At 36.4% G+C, this 21,731-nt stretch overlaps 1 protein-coding gene across 2 annotated transcripts in view; it reads right to left on the bottom strand.

The window, feature by feature from the left end:
• The window catches only part of LOC121316997 (pleckstrin homology domain-containing family G member 1-like), a 111,501-nt gene extending 90,698 nt beyond the window's left edge, over positions 1-20,803 (bottom strand). Inside the window, exon 1 of one of the 2 annotated variants that reach the window (XM_041252484.1) lies at positions 20,611-20,803. The gene's annotated coding sequence lies outside the window, so the exon portion shown is untranslated. The remainder of the gene's footprint in view (positions 1-20,610) is intronic. The other variant, XM_041252489.1, reaches the window with a different exon arrangement.
• Between the last annotated feature and the right edge of the window lie 928 nt (positions 20,804-21,731).

Here is a 21,731-nt window from a genome sequence, read left to right as displayed (position 1 = left end):
AGACTGAAACAGGTTTTCCTCTAGTATTTGCCTGTACTTTGCTCCATCCATTTTCCTTCAATCCTAACAAGCTTTCCAGTACCTGCTTAGGAGAAGCATCCCCATACCATGATGCTGCCACCACCATGCTTGACTGTAGGGATGGTGTTGACTGGGAGATGTGCTGTGTTGGTTCTGCCCCAAAAGTAACGCTTGGCATTTAGGCCAAAAAGTTCCAATTTGGCGTCGTCTGACCACAACACCTTTTGCCACATTTATGTAGGATCACTCAGGTGCTTGCAGGCTTTGAGATGGCGTATTTTTAGTAATAGCTTCCTTCTTGCCACCCTGCCATGCAGGCTACTATTGTGAAGTGTTCTGGATATTTTTGACTGATGCACATTTTCTCCCATCTCAGCCACTGAACTCTGTAGCTCTTTCAAAGTTGCTGTTGGCCTCACAGTGTCATCCCTCACCAGGCTCTTGATTTACAGATTCCAGTTTCCTTATACATTATAAGCCCGGCTGTAAAGAGCTCTTTCTGTCAAGCTGCTCTGTATTTTTGGTAACTGCAGTAATTACAGGCCACTCCAGCCAGGCTGTGGAGAAATATCTTTCAGGGCAGCAGCATCTGGCTGACACTCCTGGCAGCAGACTCTGTATGGTGCAGCAGATGAAGCACACAAAAGAATTATAAGAGATCAAATAAATCTACAGAAAGACAAATAGTCAGTAGAATATGGCAACACACTTGCAACATACAGTGCTAACTTTGTTTTAAGTGTTGCTACTGAATGTCAAGAGGATTACCAATGCAGGACAGCTGGCAGGCAGAGCTGCCAGGGAGATATTCACTTTCTTTTCTTTTTTAAATCCCAAGCTTGTACGGCTCTAAAGTTATAGCTATTCTTTTTTTTAGATCTGGACCAATGCTGTAGGAACAGAATGTAGATAAATCCAACAACAGTTTCTTGCTTATACTTCTGATTCTGCTTTTATTGATGAGCGCTAATAGGGACTACATTTTATATAAAGTGACATTAAACTACCTTGTCAAAACTTCTAGCTGTTCACAGAAGGTGTGTCTACTGGCCATTACCTTCCCCTATCCTCTTCAAGCATATTCCTTGATCTTATCCCATAACAAGAATCAGAACAGAAGAGTCTGGTGGAACAAACTTCATTATTTATATGTTATAATATTTTCTATGATGTCATTTACATGGAGTATAACCCACAACACACTCAGTGATCTACTGTAAAATATAATTTATCCAAACAGCTTGAGCATCTTATATTGTGATTAACTGATCAGTTATTGATTTATTCAAGATGACCTCCCCTTGACCTAATTTTACTGCGTGACACTGAACAATACCCAACGTATACAATAGCAGCAATGTTTTATTAGTTGTTATTTTTAGTCTCACTTAGAAACACCTACTGATAAAATCAAAAGTAAAAACAGTTCCATTTGATCTGCTTAATGCTTTCCTAAACAGTGATATTTTGGGTATTTTTTTTTTTCAAAAACCTGATACTACAAAATATTTTTCAGGTGGTTGCTACATTAACATTTCCATATGCAGGAGGTTGCATTTTGTAAAACAGAACTTAGCATTCTGCCTCTCTCCGTTAATTGCTCTCACATAAGCCTAGCCTTATGGTAACATTAATAGTGTGGAAAACATGCTGAAATATACTGTTGTAAACATTTTGCGACATTACACACTAAAACATCCTTTGTCTAAAACTGTACAACCTATAATACAAACGATATACAGTACAGCATTTGCATGAGAATACAAAATCAGATGATTAAAGGACTAAAGAATCTTATAAATTATCAGTCACTGCTCAAAACTGTAAAATATACCTTACTCTTACAGTACTTACAATTTTTGAGCTGTGCTAATGGAAATTTCCTATGAAGTCATGTGGTGTCTAGAAGTGGGGTAAGCTGACTGAAATATTTCACTCATCAATTTTGTTTATACTACCAACATACAAAGTTCATGTAAATGCTGAAGAATCAGAACCAACAAAGCATAAACAAAACAAATGAATGTGAACGTTGGCCACATACTGTTTTTTTCCAAATGACATAATAATCTCCCGGAAGAGAGTCATGTCATGGGGGAAAACCGATAAGAAAAGTGATAGGCCATACTTGCTAACACGGTGTAACTGTATTTCTCATTTATTAATACAGCTGGAAAGAACACATGATTTTCATGTTTGGATATTCGTTAGTTTTGCAAAAGTAATAAAAGCCAAAAACGCACTACACAACATTTCCAGCAAGTTGGGTACTGTTTGTGCAAGGCACTTCAGAAGGATGTGCTTGCTATTTTTTCTGTCCCATGAGACAGATTCGCTCTAAAGAAGCACAATGCATTTTTGACCCATATGGCATTCCATAGAGATCACTATTGCTGTCTAAAACATTTAAATAGAAGCTCAAGAGCTGCGTTTATAGCTGGGTATATATTAATCTCACCTAAGGTATTTTTGTCATTCCTAGTGAACATCAGATTTTTGTATCCGAATACATGTCAAAACATATTTGTTTGAATATTCGGATATTTGCCCCAGCACTATTTATTAACATAAATGATTTATTATAAAATGTATAGTAAATAAATGTATAACTGCTTAATAATATTACTAAATCCTGCCTAAAAATAAAAATGCGGAGTTCAAATGTTTTATTGTGAAGGATTTGGGTTCCACACTAAAAGAAAAGGCTCCGAGTTAAGTCCTTGTAAACCACTGTCCGTCATATTTGCAACCCTTTTTAAAATATTTTTTTAATTCTAACTTTACTGTCTGTCTCTGTATGATGGGTTACCAGGAGCAACACGTTTTTAAGTGGAGATTATTTGGGGAAGGCCAGATACCCAAGCAGTCAGAATTATTATTTTTTTCTTTAAAAAGACAAGACCCCTTACACAAGGGTGCAATTACTGCATCATAATAACTATCCGATATCAGAAAACAGTGACAATCAGAGCTGCTTAATCTGCAAGGAAGTTGACTATAGCCTCCTTAGTTTCACAGCTGCCCCTGAAGTTGGTTTGTAGACACACAGCTCTCTGCATTACCCAGATTTTTGAGACACAAACGTCCATTTAAAGGACTAACTTTAATGTCATGTGCTGATATGTCTTATTTGACGACTACAAACGGTTACTGATAAAATCACAGGTTCATTTGAGATTACTGGTTCTTTCTGACTGGCAACATATGTTTGGTTTGAGCTTTTAAACCTAAGAAATGTAACTACACTAACTCTCCAATAAAATGGTCTGTGTTTTACACTGATAAGACATAAAAAAAGCAATCTGTAATCAATTTCTATAATTACACCTGTTCCATATTACCCCTAAATACATTTATTATACTAGTTCATGTCCCTTAACCTGGATATACTGTATAACTAAAGAAAACAATCCAGCCTACTTTCACAATCTGTAAAACAGTAAGATGTTTAGATTCATTACAGGACCAGCTATACATTAAAAACTCTTAACATGTAATCAAACTACCTTCAGTACTAATGTAATAAACAAAGTTAAGACAAAAATTAAAAAAACTAAAGTCAATGTCTAGTGGTATTTTTGGCATTTACGCCTTCACGGCTGGGGTCTTAGTAATCAAGTTTGCAAAGGATTGCTTTGATTACATTTGATTTGCAGGCAACAATCAGTAGAGCTGCTCTTTCAGGATTATATTTAAACATTATAGATAGAAACTAGCAGTATTTGAAATGCAGCTTCAAATTTTAAAGGGCATATTTCATTAATCCTTTGACACTCCCTGTTCAAACATTTAAATTCTTGAGGGAAATCAAGTATTTATCAAGCACATTTCTAATATACTGTAGCTGTTAATAGAGCCCTGTCATTGACTCTGATTAGGCTTTATTGAGACCTTTCAGATTCAAAATTGTGTCTATCACAATATCTACCAGTAATTGTTTTTGAACATTACTATATGTATATCAAAATTGGAAATGGAAAACTTGAGTTGTTGCATATGCATTATGGCTGATTCGCATTTCACTTTTTGTTTGTTTTTACTTACAGTTCTTAACAGTGGTAGTTAAGAACTGTAGTATAGTGTTGTAACTGACATAAACATTTTCTGCAAATCGTCAAGTGAGTAATTCAAAACAGAAATGGAACTTTGTCATCATGGATATTCATCCTCCGTTAACAGGCAGTGGGCTATGATAGTACAATACAATATCAAATGTTACCATTATATGCCCTGCACCAACACCTGCTTCTTTTAAATAAACAGGGTCAAAGTACCAACAGGAAACCAGATGTTCCGCTGCTTTATTTCCACAGAACCCCATCAATTTGGCTCAATCGTTCTAGATCTTTCTATGCCTTTGGGCTCCAAACCAACAGCTATAGACTCTGCTGGGATGAATCTGATTGTCTGTCTAAACCTGAAGTTGCGTGCTAGAGCCAGGGCACGTATGCTTGTGTGCTTCTAAATTAAATATACATTTCCTTTGCCAAAATGAGTTGGGCATCCTGTACAGTTACTATTTTTACACTTGCACGTGCAAGCTGACACTTGCTATGGTAATGTTCAATTACTAAACTATGAGAGGCCAATTAGTGGTCAAACTGAATGTTTTTGAATCAAACACAAATATAAACTGCTCTCTTAAGGTATACAAGGCCTAGTCAACAGATCTTAGTCAACACATTCTCCATATGCTTTTCTTTTACCAGAATTTATTTATTTATTTATTAACAACCTTACCTTTAAACAGCTATTGTTACAAGCTGACATTTTAAACAGGGCATTTACATATTAAAACTGTCGGTATTAACTTCCATGTGTAAACTGCTATGAAACACAAGTTAGATGTTGTTTCCCCAATTAGTATGTAGTGGTTAAGCAGACACAGTGCTTTAACTCAGTAGTCCTCAATAAAATTGTGTATGGCGATACAATGATCACCTTGATTCCATAAATATGTAACAATTACAGACTTTCACGCTTTCGTGCTACGAAAGTCAATGGATCTTGCTAAAGTAGGTCAAAAATGCTTCACAGTTGTAGGGTGGTCTAAAGTGACTGCCACTAAGATGTGGGGATTGCAATTAAAGACATAACAAGTGTACCGTTTACTGGACATAGCACAGGTGTGGCACCCTGGGTGCCCAGGCGCCATTTTAGTATATTTCATTGTCAGCTCAACTCAAGGCTAGATCACCATATGATGAATGCAGTTTTAATGTAGTACTGTCAAGAACAACAAGTCCTCTAATTATAAAGATATGTGCAATGATATGTACTATAAAATGTGCAAGACACCAGGGTGTGATCCTGTACTAGTTTGTGGAAAAAACATAACTGACACATGTATTTGCAGACAAACACCGCTATTCTCATCAGGTGGAATCGGAGTCATGGTGACATCAAGTTTCTACAGAAAACTGCATGCTTAGCATTGTGAAGTAAAAACATGTTCATGCCATCAGTGATTTATTTTTAGATGGCAAAGAAAACATCAGACAGTACAATACATGATTAACATATCTTTTACTTTTTTTTGTATTTCAGATACATGTAGACAGGCTGCCTGGATACTCTTTGTAGTAAGCCTCTATTGTACGTATTGTATGTGTTCTAGTCCACTATGTCTGTCTAATTGCAAACTTGACACAAAACAGCCAATACATGTTCTGTAACAATGTTGTTTACCTATGGCGATGTTAATCAGTGATCATATCTGCATATATTAGAGTATGTTCTAATTAAACCTGATACTTTCCTATTCCCAGTCAGTCCTATTCCCAGCACGTGAACATCCTGAACTACTTGCTCAGGGTGATGGAAAGTTTTCCTGTGCGTAGGCTGCACCTGAGCATTTCAGGAAGCGCTGTGCTACTCGTCTTTTGCCCCAACATCCTGCCATCATGCTCAAAATGACAACATAGTCGAATTCCAAGATTGTTTGTAATCAACAGGATACCAATACAAAAATAACAGATGTACTCCAATCAAGGTGACCCACTCATTTCCTTGATGTCACCACAGATTTGTCACATTTCCGTGACTCAGAGCAGCTGGCCTCAAGGGAGGTGAAAAATGTACAGAAGGATTTCACCCTGCATCACTTGACATGAACTGCATCAACACCAACTTGCCTTGCAACAACACAATTATGGCAGGACTTTTAAAACGTGTGAAATAAGAACTGGGTTTCAAAATGTTTTTTAAAAGACTGATACAAGCCATTACCTTACAACTATTTTTAAAAAGAGTACAAAGTTATAACCAACAACACTTAATGTGTCCATTTTGAGTACAGATTTACACTGTCATTGGTCTGAATTTGTTAAAAAAAAAACTCTTGGCAACCTTGTACTTTTGTAAAAATCATGCAGAGTATGTCAACACAATCCCATTAAAGCTTATGGCACACAACGTTAACAACAAGTCTCTTATGTCAACATGCAGTGATAGCTGAAGTTAAAACACTCTGATTTTGATTACATTTTTTAACACTGGGCTGGAATTATCAAGGTTTTTGGTCCATAGCTCAGCTCTAAATCCTATCAAGCATTGCTGGATCATGGGGTTGGGGGTATGACCTATGGTGTTTACAGCGCTGCGCTTGGGCAGCATGGTTCTCAACAGACAATAAGTCTCCAAGTTTGGCTTTGTGCGAATGCAACAGCCAGCACGCTATGGGAGGTGAAAGTAACACAAATTAAATAATGACTAACAATTCATTAAACGTTAAATTTAAGCAAGTATCGAACATTGACTTTTAGCATCAAATAATAAATATTAGCATTAAATATTAAATTCATGTATCAAATGTTAAATTAACATCACGTTAAATTTTAACATCAAATAATACATTCACGATTGAATATTAAATGCAAGTATTGAATGTTAAATGTAACAGTCGAATGTTAAAAGCTAGCATCAAACATTAAATATGAGCTTTATACATTCAACATACCTTTTATCCATTCGGTGTGCACTTCGTCATTCGATGTGCTTTTTATCCATTCAGTGCAAACTGCCAATCAATCCCAGCAGCCCCGCCCACTCCCACCCCTTCCACATCCGGGAGATTGGTGTTTCTCCTTGTTACCTGTTAACCTGTTCAGCCAATGAGAGGCTTTGATTTTCAATCTGAAATAGGGTAGCTGTCTTGTGCCGTCTGTAGAAATTAAAAAGGGTCTTGCTGACTTACCTGTTTTGTATGTAAACCTGTATCCCCTAGCGCATTGAGCATGCATAAAATGAGATCGTCCCACAGGCACGCCTACTTTTTCTTTTGTTTGTCTCCGAGGTCAAATACGAATAATGGGCATGCGCAGCAGTTGCCAGCTGTATTTTGCAATCGTTTACAAACAACTTCGACAGGATGGCATGATTTCTTTGTGGTGTATAATCAGTTATAGTTTGTTTTCATTAAAAATATCTTTGACATGTGCAGCTAAAACAATCTTTAAATAATTAATGCTTAATGTATTAACATTGCGATCCACCTGTTTATAAACGAGTGTGCCAATTTCAAAGTAGCCTATTTTTATATATTATTGGATTTCAAAACTTGAAAGTTGAAAGTAAATGATCATGAATGTGAAAAGTGAGAAACACAGGGGATAGCAAATTAGACAGCTGATAATATCTTAGTCTATGGCTGTACTATTTGGTATCCCCTATGTTTCTCACTACAAATACACCCAATATTATCAATCAAACCCTTTGTGTGTGATAATGGGGCACAGGTAGACATTCTGTGCAAGTTTGACATTTCTAGGTGCCCCACTGCCTGAAATGCACAGGTGATACCAAATAATACAGCCATAGCCTAAAATATTGTCAGCTGTCTAATTTGGTAGCACAGATGCTCCAATGGTTTAGCAGTAGCAGTGATCTGAACCCTATAGCTTTTCAAGGACCATGACAAGATCCATGAGGAGGTTCAAAAGCATTTTAAAACTACAAAGGGGGAGAAATAAACAAAAAAACAGTAGGGAGACTACATCAAAACAAGGGCAACAACTCAGGTAAGATAGCTATTAAATGTATTTATCTAAATGCTAAAAGTCTCAAAAACAAAATGTTAGAACTTGAAGCTACTGCACTACAAGCAACTATGATTTGATAGGTGTTACAGAAACCTGGTTATCTGAGAGTAAAGGAGACGAATATAATGTTAGTGGGTATACAATGTATAGGAAGGACAGGCAGGACAGAAGATGCAGAGGGGTAGCGCTATACATCAAATAGTCATGAAGCCAAGGTGTTAAATCTGGAAGAAAAACACAGAATAATGGTTCAAATTCAAAGGTCATAATAACAGGGGCATGCTAAATTCAGATACTGAGCAAAATAATCTGTTATACAATGACATTAGAAATGTGTGTAGCAAAGGAGAAGCCATACTAAATGGGGGATTTCAACTCCACCCATATAAAATGGGGAAACCCAGTGGGGAGCACAACAGCCAAAATTGAAATGGTAGAAATGACAAGTGACTGCAACTAACGCAATTTGTCAAGGCACCAACTAGAGAGGTGGCATGCCTTGATTTAGTGATTACTTTTCACAAGTTTTTACAAAGGAGGATACAGACATGTCCCACATGTCGACCTGTTCCTATCCTGTTTGAAATAACTTTAGCATAACAGAGACAGAACTGTTAAAGGGACTATGAGCTCTTTAAATAAACAAATCCCCTGGGCCAGATGAGATTCTCCCAGTAGTACTCAAAGAAATGAAAGAAGTTATTTACAAACCGCTAACTAAGATCATGAAACAGTCTCTTGAGACAGGGGTTGTACCAACAAACTAGAGAATTGCAAACATAATACTGTTCCACAAAAATAGAGACAAAACCGAATGCAGTAACTAGAGACCAATAAACCTGACATCTATTATATGTAAACTTATGGAAACTATAATAAGATCCAAAATGGAAAAATATCCATATGGTAACAGTATCCTGGGAGACAGTCAGCATGGTTTTAAGAAAGGGAAATCGTGTCTAACTAACCTGCTTGACAATGGATAATTGTAAAGCATATGACTTGGTTTATTTAGATTTCCAGAAAGCTTTTGACAAAGTCCTGCATAAAAGATTAATTCTCAAACTAAACACCGTAGGGATTCAAGGAAATGCATGCAATGTAGAAAACAGAAATTACAGATTAGAGGAGAAACCTCAAAATGGAGCAAGGTAACCAGTGGACTACCACAGGGATCAGTATTTGGTCATCTGCTCTTCCTAATCTACATTAATGACTTAGATTCTGATTAGATTAATGACTTAGATTCTGACTTGGATTTAAACTTGTTAAATTTGCAGACAACACAAAAATAGGAGGTGTGGCAAACACTGCTGCAGCAGTAAAGGTCATTCAAAATGACCTATACTTGCATTCAGAACTGGGCAGACACGTGGCAAATGACATTTAATATAGAAAAGTGTAAGGTACTGCAAGCAAGCAACAAAAAATGTCCATTATAAATACCATATGGGAGACACTGAAATTTAAGTTTAGTTTATTTAAATCAAGGGAAGTAATGTTAAAACTTTACAATGCATTAGTAAGACCTCATATAGAATATTGTTCAGTTCTGATCACCTCGCTACAAAGAGAAAGAGTGCAAAGAAGAGCGACCAGAATTATTGCGGGTTTAAAAGGCATGTCATATGCAGACAGGCTAAAAGAATTGTGTCTATTCAGTCCTGAACAAAGAAGACTATGCGGTGATCTGATTCAAGCATTCAAAATTCTAAAAGGTATTGACAATGTCTACCCAGGGGACTTTTTCAACCTGAAAAAAGAAACAAGGACCAGGGCTCACAAATGGAGATTAGAGAAAGGGGCATTCAGAACAGAAAATAGGAGGCACTTTTTTACACAGAAAATTGTGAAAGTCTGAAATCAACTTCCTGTAATGTTGTTGAAGCTGACACTCTGGGATCTTTCAAGAGGCTGCTTGATGAGATAATGGGATCAATAAGCTACTAACAACCAAAGAAGCAAGATGGGCCGAATGGCCTCTTCTCGTTTGTAACTTTATCTTCTTATTTACAATACACACAGAAACCCCAACCTCATATCTGCCCTGCTGCAGCCCCACTTTTACTTTTTATTATTGGGTTGTTTTACTGTCACTTTAGACTGAGCACATAGATTGTTATTAGAGACACCAAAGAGGATTGGGTTGGGATCCCTTCCATCAGGGTAGGTGGACTTAGTAAAATAATGGCAGAGAGGCTACAGTGTACATGGTAGTTCTGACAAATTTCATTGGGCACTTTTATTCACCTATGTTAAATATCTGTGGGTTTCATTGAGGGACAGGAGTCGCCAAAGTACAGATACTATTTAATCCTATTTATCAGCTAAGACGTAATGCTTTCTGTTAATAAACTGGAAAGCAGCCATTTTAAAAGGTCTGCAACAAGTATGTATGTACTGTATTTACAGTATAATCATAAATCTCAAAAAACTACTCACTTCTAAATCTTTTGTAGTCATTTTTGTATTACTTTAGTATAAATACATGTTAATTTGGATTCATATGTTGTTTTTTTCTGACTTTATGTGAACGAAAAGACACACATTTGCCCGTTTTCCCATTGGAAATAGTGATATTTTGAAATATCACTGTCCTGGTCACAAAAGCAAAGTCTGTGGGGAATAATAGCCATTTTCTATACTTTTGAGGCATAATCAATTAGGAAATAACACTTACTACCCAGGAACAAAAATTGTGTTACATAGTGTAATCAGTAACTGTATCATATTTTGAAGCCACTAAGATCATTACCTTTAATTAAGCACAGAAATCCTCTTGATGGATGCAATATGTTAACTTAAAGAAGCTATAGAATTACTTGTGTTGACTTTTTTTTGTGCTATTCTCTTTCTAAAACTTTGTATTGTAACCCAGCATAAATACACACAGCCAGCATGATTAAATGATGAAGAAATGTTTTTAATCATTTATTTTCACTTATCACGCAGGGGTGTGCACGTTTTAGACCTGGAAGTAAAGGCAGCTGTGCTTATTGGCAACACATTTTTAAGAGGGGGACAAAAGTTAACATGGCACTGAGTGAAAATGGGACAGAAAATTATGGACTACTAGCGTGTACAGTATTTAATAACATGTTATGCGTTATATGGTTTATCTAGTTTAAGGGAGTTAAATAATGTCATTTTGCTTGTTATGCAGAAGTAGCACTGACATACCCTCCCACCAACACCCAGAGTGCGATTTTTAAAAGTCGACGCCTGATATTATTAATTCAAATATATGTATTGTAATACATAGCTAACTGCATTATGTATTATTATCCCACCAGGGCTGAGAAAATTCCCTATAAAAAAAGTGTTGGATAAACCTGTGTGTCTGTGAATATGCTGGCTTGTGTGGGGACGCCAGGCCAGGAAGAAAACAGACAAAAGTGCTGCGATTAAATGCCCCGCTGCACGTTTTAATAAACAAATAAAATGGCCAAAATAAACAGACAAACAAAACACTAACAACAAACCCCAGAACAAGTATCGTGCTGGTAGTTCCAGTAGAAGTAGCAATTGCTCTATTTGTTTTTGTTTCCGTTCTCCTCACTCTTTCCCCCGTTCTCTCCCTGAACACACCAACCCTGTGTGCGTGAAACACTCACTCTTTCTCACGCTGTGCCGAGACTCGATTGCTAATCAATCATTCAATTGAATCTTGGCACAGTCTGCATGTGAGCTAATTGTGCATTCCCTGTGCCCTCATACAAATAACCATTTTAATCAGCATGTGACGTGCAATCCCTGTGCCTAAACACAAATACACTTAAATTTTTAAATCACATGTGTGACATAACCCATACTTTGTGCACCACGACACACAGACATATAAACATCCCACATACAACATAAAATACAAAATACCCACGGGACGGGGCGCACTGCCACAGTATCAGAGGACAAAATGGTAATTTAACAGGACTTTGCCCATCGAACACCACAGGGGGTCTATAATAATAATAATAATAATAATAATAATAATAATAATAATAATAATAACAACAACTATTTGGTCTCGAAATATTACTAGCTGCCAGGGTAATTCTCAGAAACATAAATATTAATCCAGCAAAAACAAAAAGTAATAAATCACCTACCATGATAAATTAAATAAAATTTGAAGCAATGCAGATAATACATTTAGAACACCAGCGAATGTTTTACTTTTACTTTAAAACCATTAACAACATTTGTATGCTGTTTCTAATTTGATCATAACAATTGTTTTAGTCAATTATTGTTCACACTCAACAGCTATTATAACATTGCGGTCAGATTGGGTAGTCTCAAGAATTAAAGGTTGTCAGCAGTAATATATTATGAATGCATGTTGTTTGATTTTATAGGTTAGCAAGAAAAATCAAATGATCCTTATCTATTTTCTCCTGGCTTTTTAACTTTGGAAGTAGTCGTTTATGTCTATTGCATGTATAATAAACAATAAGGTTGATCAGATTATCGCCAAATGTAATCCGAAACGTCTATAGGAGGTTTGGAATGTATGACAAAAATTATGACTGATGCAAAATCAAGGCAGTTATCGTGTTCATCTGTTGTAGTGTGAAACTGCTACTTTTAGGCCTTATTGAATTGTGGCTTACTGATGTGCTGCTTTGCCTTCCCCGGAAGACCATCTTCTATCACTGACTTTCCATAGCCATTTCCAATGGAAATTAGTAATACAATTTTGCATATAGTTTTTTTTTTTGCATATTGAACCTGTGAGCTGGCGTGTGCGTGTATGTGTGTTCTCTCTCTCACTTTCTTCCCTGACATACAAAAGGCAACAGGTATAAATCTAATGAAAGACCTTAGAGAGTCTGAGGGGTAGATGTACTAAAGTACCGCACCTGTCACAGTAGTCACAAACCAGTTGCAAACAAGTCGGAAGTCTAGGGTGTGTACAATGCAGCAACTTGATTTATTTTGTGTTGCCAGTAGCCTGCAGTAAAAAGAAAGTGCTCTAAGTATTCATTTCATTTTACTACTGTACTGTACAGATCTATTGTACAGATTTATATTTTTATGTAATGTAATGTGTAGCATACCCAGAACACATTACTGTTATTTCAGCGCAATGAGAACATTTAAAATGCATTACGCACTATAAAATGTATTTCTGTGATTTTATTGTATTGATTTTAAACCTGACACCTCCTCAGACAAGGTCTGGTTGTCAAGTCTGGTCTGTATAAGTATGAAAAGCCTACCACACACACACACACACACTATTAAAATAGGTAAAATGAAGATGGAACAGAATGCATTGTATAGATGAGGTTTACATTTACAAAAACAATGTTATTTTAATTCTCTTGCACCATTGCATGTATAGATGTTATCCTTCGGGCACCCTCTGCTGCAGCAAACCACACCTCAACTCAACTCCCGCTATTTATATGTCGAGGGACTCTTGCAATGCTAGAGATCTCTCTAAGAAGACGCAACAAATATTTTAATTTGTAGATTGCAGCTCTTTTCATTAACACATTTTCTCTTTGTACATATGACAAAATGTATACTTTGAGAATTTTCGCAATGAAAATGCAACTTGCGGTATGTTTGCACTGTGACTGGCCCATCTTAGTACATCTACCCAAGTCTGGGATTTCAGGGCTGATATATACGACTACTGTTATTTTTCAGTGAACAGTGCAGCTTTTAATGACTCACAAAGAAAAGTTCTAGCAAGCTACACTTTTTCCAAGTAATAGTAAAAACAGACAGAAGATAAAAGCAAGGTTTCGAAACAAGAGGATATGTTTATACTTGGGCTGGAAGCCGTGCCCATTCAGCTGTAATTGATTTCCTGTATAGCAAGCCATGGCGGCCACTCAGCTGGTCAGGAAGGCTGTGAAGGCCCATTACCATTATTAAGACCACGAAGCTTTGCGTAAAATAAGTTTTCCCTTGCCAGGATAAATAGAAGCTCTGTTGAGTTTTTACACTCGTAACTGACCAGGTTCAGGAAACCAAATTGTTATCAATCCTGGATTTCACTTCCACAACTGTCTTTACTGGCACTTGCTCCTTCCAAGAACTTTGTCCTCTGCATTGCACCCAGAGAGTCATAACATAAGGAGATAGCGTAATTCTGCCAACAAACAGGGGAGGTCTTTGAGCATTATTTCAAAAGACTTTTACATAATTGTATAAACTGCTTTTCATGCATGGGTCATGAAAAGCAATAAATAAAATCAATACTATCAAATATATTATTTAAAAAAAAAAAAATGAATATAGCAGACAGTGAAGCGAGTTAGAAGTAAGTAAAATTCATAGTTTAGTTATAGAGGCACAATCCCGTTGAAACCTGCTTGTGAATAGCAAAAAATAATGTGACAAACAGACCTGGTATTTTTACCCTAGGTTTATATGGTATGAGACATTAAATAAATGAGGACAGCTGTGACACATGTAATGTTTTGAATAAGACACAAATCTTTTTTTTTTTTTTTTTTTTTTTTCCTCAAGTTAGTGAACCCATAATCACAGCCTGGTCTCCCCAGATAAATATTGTAAGAGGCCCTCTCCCAGGAGATCAGGTTCAGGAAACCAGTCTGGTATTGGTCCTGGGGTCCACTCAGCAGGGGCTCTCAACCTTTTTGCTTCTGATTTCTATGCATGCATATGACATCCTGAAGCCAATAGGTTTCAGAGTGTCATAAGCATGCAGGGGAAATAATACATTCTCTGGTTTATTTTTGGAGGGCCCCTTGAAATCTTCTCAAGGCCCCCTAGGGGCTGCAGACCCCCAGTTGAGAACCCCTGCTCTACACTACAGGACTTTACTGATTTACTGCCCCCAGACAGAGTTTGACTAAACACTACAGCCAAACATCACCCTAAACACAAGGGGGCAAGAGGTCACAGAAGGTCTTTATATGGAGGACTATGCAGATGTAAGACCCTAGCAGCTCAAGTCAAATTCTTAAACTTTTAAATCACCCCACAAGTATCCTAAAAATAGGGGTTGCTATTTAAGAAGCTGTGCATTCAAAGCAATTCTAAGGAAAGGCTTCTTTTATTAGACAGACTGCAAGGGCAAGTACTAAGAACATGCACGGTCTGATCTTTGGAAGGCAATGGGCAACCTTGATTCAAATCAGACAATGGCTTTTTTAAAATGAGAACGCTTCAATACTGAAGAGAAAAATGATCTTAACACTAGCTGAAAGGGTCACTTTTTTTTTTTTTTTTTTTTTTTTTTTAATTAGCTCAACAGTGAATTATCACAACCATCTCTGAAAAACCATATAGTAGCCACCTGGCCAAGTCATTAGCATAACCAGAAAAAGCAAAGAAATTTCTTTTAAATGAGAATGCTTTTGAAATCCCTTTAAAAAGGGTGCTTCAATCACCATTATTTATAAGAATGACCTAGAAAGAACTCCTTTTTTTTTATAAAGCAGATACAGGGCCCAGTGTTTTTTTTTTGTTTTGTTTTGTTCTGTTTTTTTAATACCCTTTACTTTGTATTGTAAGTGTAAGCATTTTTTGTATGCCCCTAGTCAGGGTTCAAAGTTAAAAAAAATATTCAGGCGCACATTTCTCTCACAGACCACTCAAGAAGTTTTTTTTTTTTTTTAAAACATGCTTGTTTAAATACTTAAAAGAAATAGCAATGTTATTACCTGAAAGATAACATCAACATAAGTAGAAAAAATAAATACTTCTAAATAAAGCTACTATGAATAAATACTAAAATGTGCTTGTAACCTGTTATTATTCATTTATTTCTTTAAAACATACTTAGAAAATATCTTTCAATACTTTATATAAAATAAAAGCTTGGTGATCCTGACGGTATAGTGGGGATAGGAAACTGAAAAAATAAGAAACTGCTACTGCATTTTGACAAAATGTAATGACAGTCCATCTTCACTCACCTCTTATTTTGCTCCTCTCTGCCTGTGTATAATTAAACATAAAGCATAATTATTTTTCTTTTTGTTTGTGGAATCAGTTTTGGTTCTTAATTGTTTTGCAAACAACTGGTACTGTACACTGATCAAAGCACCCAGTGCTGCACACATTTACCCATAACAGCAGTGGTGTTGGGATATGTAGTTTTTATAGAGGTGCTGACAATAGAAATATTAAAAGAATGGACCACAATCACAGGAACACACAACGATAAAAAATATTTGCTTGAGTTAGAACTATCACCAAAAACACTCTTTATTTCAAATTGGTTTATACTGTATTTATAGCTGACAAAATTTCAATTTTTTATCTATGTTTGAGGTCACAAAAACACTGGTCGCAAACAAGTTTAAAATAAAATTGATGAATGCACCGAGAGATTTTTAAAAACAGTTCTAGTGATGTTCTGTTACCGATCTGAGCCTAACTACTGCAGAATCTGTCACTTAATGGCAGGCTGTGCCGTTTATTGAAACTGTATGCTGTCTTGTCATTGAAGATAGCCCATGAATATGGTAGAGATTCTACTTGTAAGGTAACTCACCATCCATTTCATGTTAGACTGATTTTATTAAATGGAGAATGAACTGCATTTTGGCTCCTATTTTGTTTTTTTCCCAGTGGTTAAGATTAGGGACAATGAAAGCCATTTGGGGTGGAGGATTTCAATGAAGAATGACCCTGTGAATCTTGGCAGCCCCTTAAAAACTATTTCATTTTATGACTTTAGAGACACGCCAAGATAAACTAGCCCCACACAGAAGAACTATGCTGCACCCACCCACATAGAAACACACATAGTGGAACGAGAATACAGAACAACAAATTACAATTCATTCTATCCACAGCTCAAATTATCAGTTTACACCAAACAATGAATCAGTCAATATTCTCAGTGAATAACACAATTATGATTGATGTAGAGAGCTTATTTTGAAGGAAACACTGAAAAAAGCCTTGTCTACTATTTTGTATTGTTTCCGTATGCTGTTTTAACATCCAGTTGTTCTCCGATGTCAAACACAGTGTGCTCAGGGCACAGTACATTCCTCAGATCCAAGGTTATTGTTTTATTTACAGGGTGTTTCCATTCAGCTTTTTCATACAGTCATTTGAGCTTGTTCTGTTTTTACATTGCAAGCCTGAGTAATGATTTCAGTATGTAAATCCTAGCGAGAATTACAGACTGGATTACAGTCAAATACGAGGGAAGGAAGGGTTTTCCGGTAACCTCCCTGGCTGATAATTCAGAAACGATTTCCTTCATTGTACAAACAGATGCCGACCAACTTTGTCTTTTTAACTTCACTTATGTTTAATTTCCTTACGATGAACAATTCTAAACACTGGACAATGTTACGGTTAACTGTCTGCGATTTACTTATTTACAGTATTAAATAAAAATAGTAAAGAAGGATGTCTGCCAGCATGTATCTGATGAGTACCATGCTGCTACATCTGAAACTGTTAACTAATAGTTAATTAATGCACGAAACCACCAAGGTGGTGGGGGGGGGGGGGGGGGGGGGGGGGGGGGGGGGGGGGGGGGGGGGTGGGTGGGGGGGGGGGGGGGGGGGGGGGGGAAAGCGTGGGAGTAAACGCTGGGATTATATGAGTAACGATCCCAGTCTTTAGGATTCTTACATCGTGTACTTATCTGATCAGAAGCAATTTGGCAGAAGAGACCAGTCTTTAATGGACCTTAGAAGGCATGTACGCACAAAGATGATGACTAACAACAAATTGGCCAGCCTGAAATTGCTAATTTATAAACTTCAAAGCCGATAGCATAGACACCAGCCCTCCCTTTGTGGGAAACATTCTGTAGCTGAGATGTTAGACTTTTTTTTTTGTTTTTCTTTTTTTTTGCTCATCTTTCTAAAATCAGCCTGTAGCTTTTTGTCTCTCGCTCAAACTGCACAAGATGACATCTCTTCTACAATAAGACATACTCTACACATAACGTGTAACTAATATTATATGGTAAGTATAAGTCAAATAGATAACCATTTTGACTTGTGCCTTCTTTGGGGTCAGACTTAAAGCTGTACATTTTCCATTTACCTGGTATATGTGATTAAAGTTCCTACAGATTGTGTCATGTTAACTTGCCACTTGTTATTACATCCTAATAAGTTTGAGCTCTTCTTGGAGTGTTTGTGGTACTTTGTGTCAAGCATAAGAAAGAAAAAAAAAAACAATCCAATGCGCACAGTGCTAGAACAATAACTGTTTGATGAATATTGCTGAGCTAAATCAAGAATCAATTTAATTGTAGTTTAAACTTTATCCAATAAATGTTATGAGGTATACAACAACATCCAAAAGCAACTTACCTACATTTTGCTATCAATACTTGTGCACACAGGGTTTCTGGTTTGAGTTTGTTTGTCTTGTGGATAGGGATTACATTTTTTATATAAACACAGCCAGAACAGATTTGTTTCTTTATAATGTTGAATGGGGATTTTATTTTGTATATAATACTCATTGTTATAATACTGGCTATTTCCAACTCAGTTGGCTCCACAAGAGACTGGGTTCAGGCAGAATACTTGGGTGGCAGAACAAAAATGCCATAAATCAGTAAAGAAAGCTTCTGATGATAATGCTACAGTCGGAACTACATCCACAGCACTAACAAATTACATTACACAGTAAAGTTGCAACAATGATTTAAACGAGGAACACATAATTTGCTCTACTGATGACGTTATGCTTTCTTGAATTTGAACTGTTCACTTTTGAACAAGGCTCTCAACAGATGAAGTAAAAACACTATTGAAAACAAGAACAAATGTGTGTTAGGAGTTAAAATGCTCATAAATCTAGCTCAATTTAAAAGTCCAGTAGCAGGCACCACCTAAAAGCTGTCAACTTTTATTATTATTTTACAGACAAGACAAAAATGTAGGAAAAAAGCGAACTTTCCACCTGGAGTTAATTCACTAGTAATGAAGCACCTGAGACATAAATTCTCATAACTTTACAGTAAATCAAAACAATATAATGATCTTTACTGCCATTTCTACTATATGCTTTAAATAATTCCTCGATAGTGGCATTGTTCACTGACACATCACAGGTCATGAAAAAAAAAGTAGCAGCAAGAAGCAATGTTGATGTTCTGTGCAACAAAGCCCAAATTAAAGGGTATTCATTGTCATGGCGTGACCCTACAGAAAGGTTATCAGACAGACAAGATCAAATAACATGGCCTTTAACAGGGGCTTTATTGCAATTAGAAACCTGTAAGCAAGGCTATTGAAACATTTCAATCTACATATTTTGTACCTTTTTAATGCTGCGTTGTTATTTTACTGTTCTAAGCTATACATTATTCAAATGTTATGTGGTCATCTAACGACAAACTTAAAGGATGGAAATTCTGTGGTTTCTGATGTATAAGTGTTCGTGGACTACGCTAATCAAGTTGAGAGTGCGTTTCTCTTGACACTCTTTGCTGTATCAGACCCTTGAGTGCAGGAGGAGTTACACTCTCAACTTGATTAGAGTTAGCCACCAAACACTTATAAACATAAAAGTCATTAAATCTAAATAAAAAGGAGTGTTAATGTTCCCATTATATTACTTAAACACTAATGAAGGCATTCTGTACTGGTCCAGACACACTAGTACTTTACACACTGGAGCATGAACTTGTGTCACAACGTGTAGTGTGTAAAGACTACAGACACAATCTATTGTACTGCTGCAATTGGAAGTTTGTAACCAGTTTGAAAATGTCATCTCATGGATCCCAGATTATAAAAAGCAAGTCTGTATAACTGGATGATCTGATTGTTGATCAGATATTATAAATTGTCCCAAATTAGTTACTTCTACATTACTTTATGTTCAATACAAGGATCATTTTAATAGATTCCTAGGACATACATGTTCTTTACTTGTATTGGTTAATCATTTTTGGGTAAAATTTTCGTACATAGGAGTGTGTTTTAAAATGTGTATTATTGTTTCTTCTTTTTCATTTGTTGATAGGGTCAGTGTAAAATAGCATTCTATTTTATAGTTTAAATAAAACAGACAATAGATTAAAAAAAGATTATACATTGTTTAAATCTATAGTTGCTACCAAATAAAATGCATTTGTTGAGTGGCTTGGCTTGCTGGGTGCCTTGTGCCGCCCACATAATCCCTTTAAATATGTACACTGTACATTGCTACTTTCATATCACTCATTTAAAAAACGAAAATTCCTATTCATTAGTTATACCATTTTTACCATCAACCTATATTTAGTTAGCGTTACGTTATTATTAAACCGACACAGGCACGACGCATCTCAGCTTACTGACGACTGTTTGTTTCATGTCTGAAGACCTGTTCTAAAAACCCTGACACATCCAATGCGAGCAGTGGTAATAATCTGTAAACACTAACAATTTTTAATAACTATGCCAGCTGAGATGGGCGTTCTGTCACTGTTCTTCAGTAGGACCAAACATTATTTTCAGAACTTACTTTTAAATTAAAAGCTCCCATAAAACACAGGGGAGGGGCGGGGGCTATCACAGAGAACGGTAGGCTGCTATCAATTTATTGCCAAAAAATAATTGCAAAGCATCAGGAATTAATCTGCGCAACAACTTACCAGAGGTTGTAAAGAAATCCACCGTCCTGGCCAATTGATTGTCTTCAAAGAAGTACGTTTGCAGTGCGAATATTTCAATTGCCAGAGCGGAGTTATTTAAAATCTAATGCACAAGTGCAGATCCTTTCAGTCCATCGACGCCACTCCCCAAAACAAACTCAGCCTCTGGCTTCAACCAAAACGCTTCTGAAGTGAAAAAGTCTGTATCAGCTACCCTACCTGGACTGCAGCCAACAGCGCTGTCGGCACGGGCTACACTCAACAGTTGGATACTATACTACAATAAAACGAAACCTTTCATATACCACGGCATGGTTATTAGTAGCCAAACAGCTGTGTGTTTTCTCTTTTATTGGTCTTTGTTTTATTTCAGCAGATGTACTGTTATACACATTTACAACTACACTAAGTTTGGAGGAGTGTATTTCAACTGTGGCACTCAGAATTGAATGGACAGTGGTAGGCCAACTGCATCAAGGGTTTGTGTTGAAAATTGTAATTACTGTTTTGAATTGGAAAATTGCCACCTATTACGTTTCTGTTTACCTTATCATTAAGTTATATTTATATAACAACAGTACCAGTTAGTAACACTTGTACAGAAATTGACACTGAAAAAAAGTACTTATTGCCACTGTTTATTCTTCAAGATTGATTTCATATGGAGGAGTATTTTTGTTGTTAAATGCTGAAATATGTACAGTAGTCAGCCTACTGACATATTACTGAAAAAAAAAAAAAATATTTCAACATTTCTGTCTCTGTGGAAAGGCTGAAGCCCTGCACATGTAGTTTAGTAAATACAGTTTGATTGTGTTTGTTTGTATTATAAATACATTTGGTTAAAATCCCATCCTGACAGAAATAAGTGTGGACTGTGTCCATTTCCAAATTGATTAACTGATTGCCAATTTGGGGGTGGCCACTAGATGGTTGGTTGGTTGTTTAGTTTGGGGAACAGACTGGGAGCAGTAGGTTGTTTTCCCTGCACCGTGAAAGCACTGCATGCATGTGAGTTTTTGTTTTGTATCTTGGATTTGCTTGTTTCTTCGTTTTAGATCTTTTGTTTGTTTTTGTTATTTAATAAAAGTGCTATTTAGTTTCTTTTCCTATATATTATG

The sequence above is a fragment of the Polyodon spathula genome, chromosome 6 (genome assembly GCF_017654505.1).
Source record: "Polyodon spathula isolate WHYD16114869_AA chromosome 6, ASM1765450v1, whole genome shotgun sequence".
In the NCBI taxonomy this organism is placed as follows: domain Eukaryota; kingdom Metazoa; phylum Chordata; class Actinopteri; order Acipenseriformes; family Polyodontidae; genus Polyodon; species Polyodon spathula.
The sequence above is the reverse complement of the archived record's forward strand: the minus strand, read 5'-3'. Positions and strand labels throughout refer to the sequence as shown.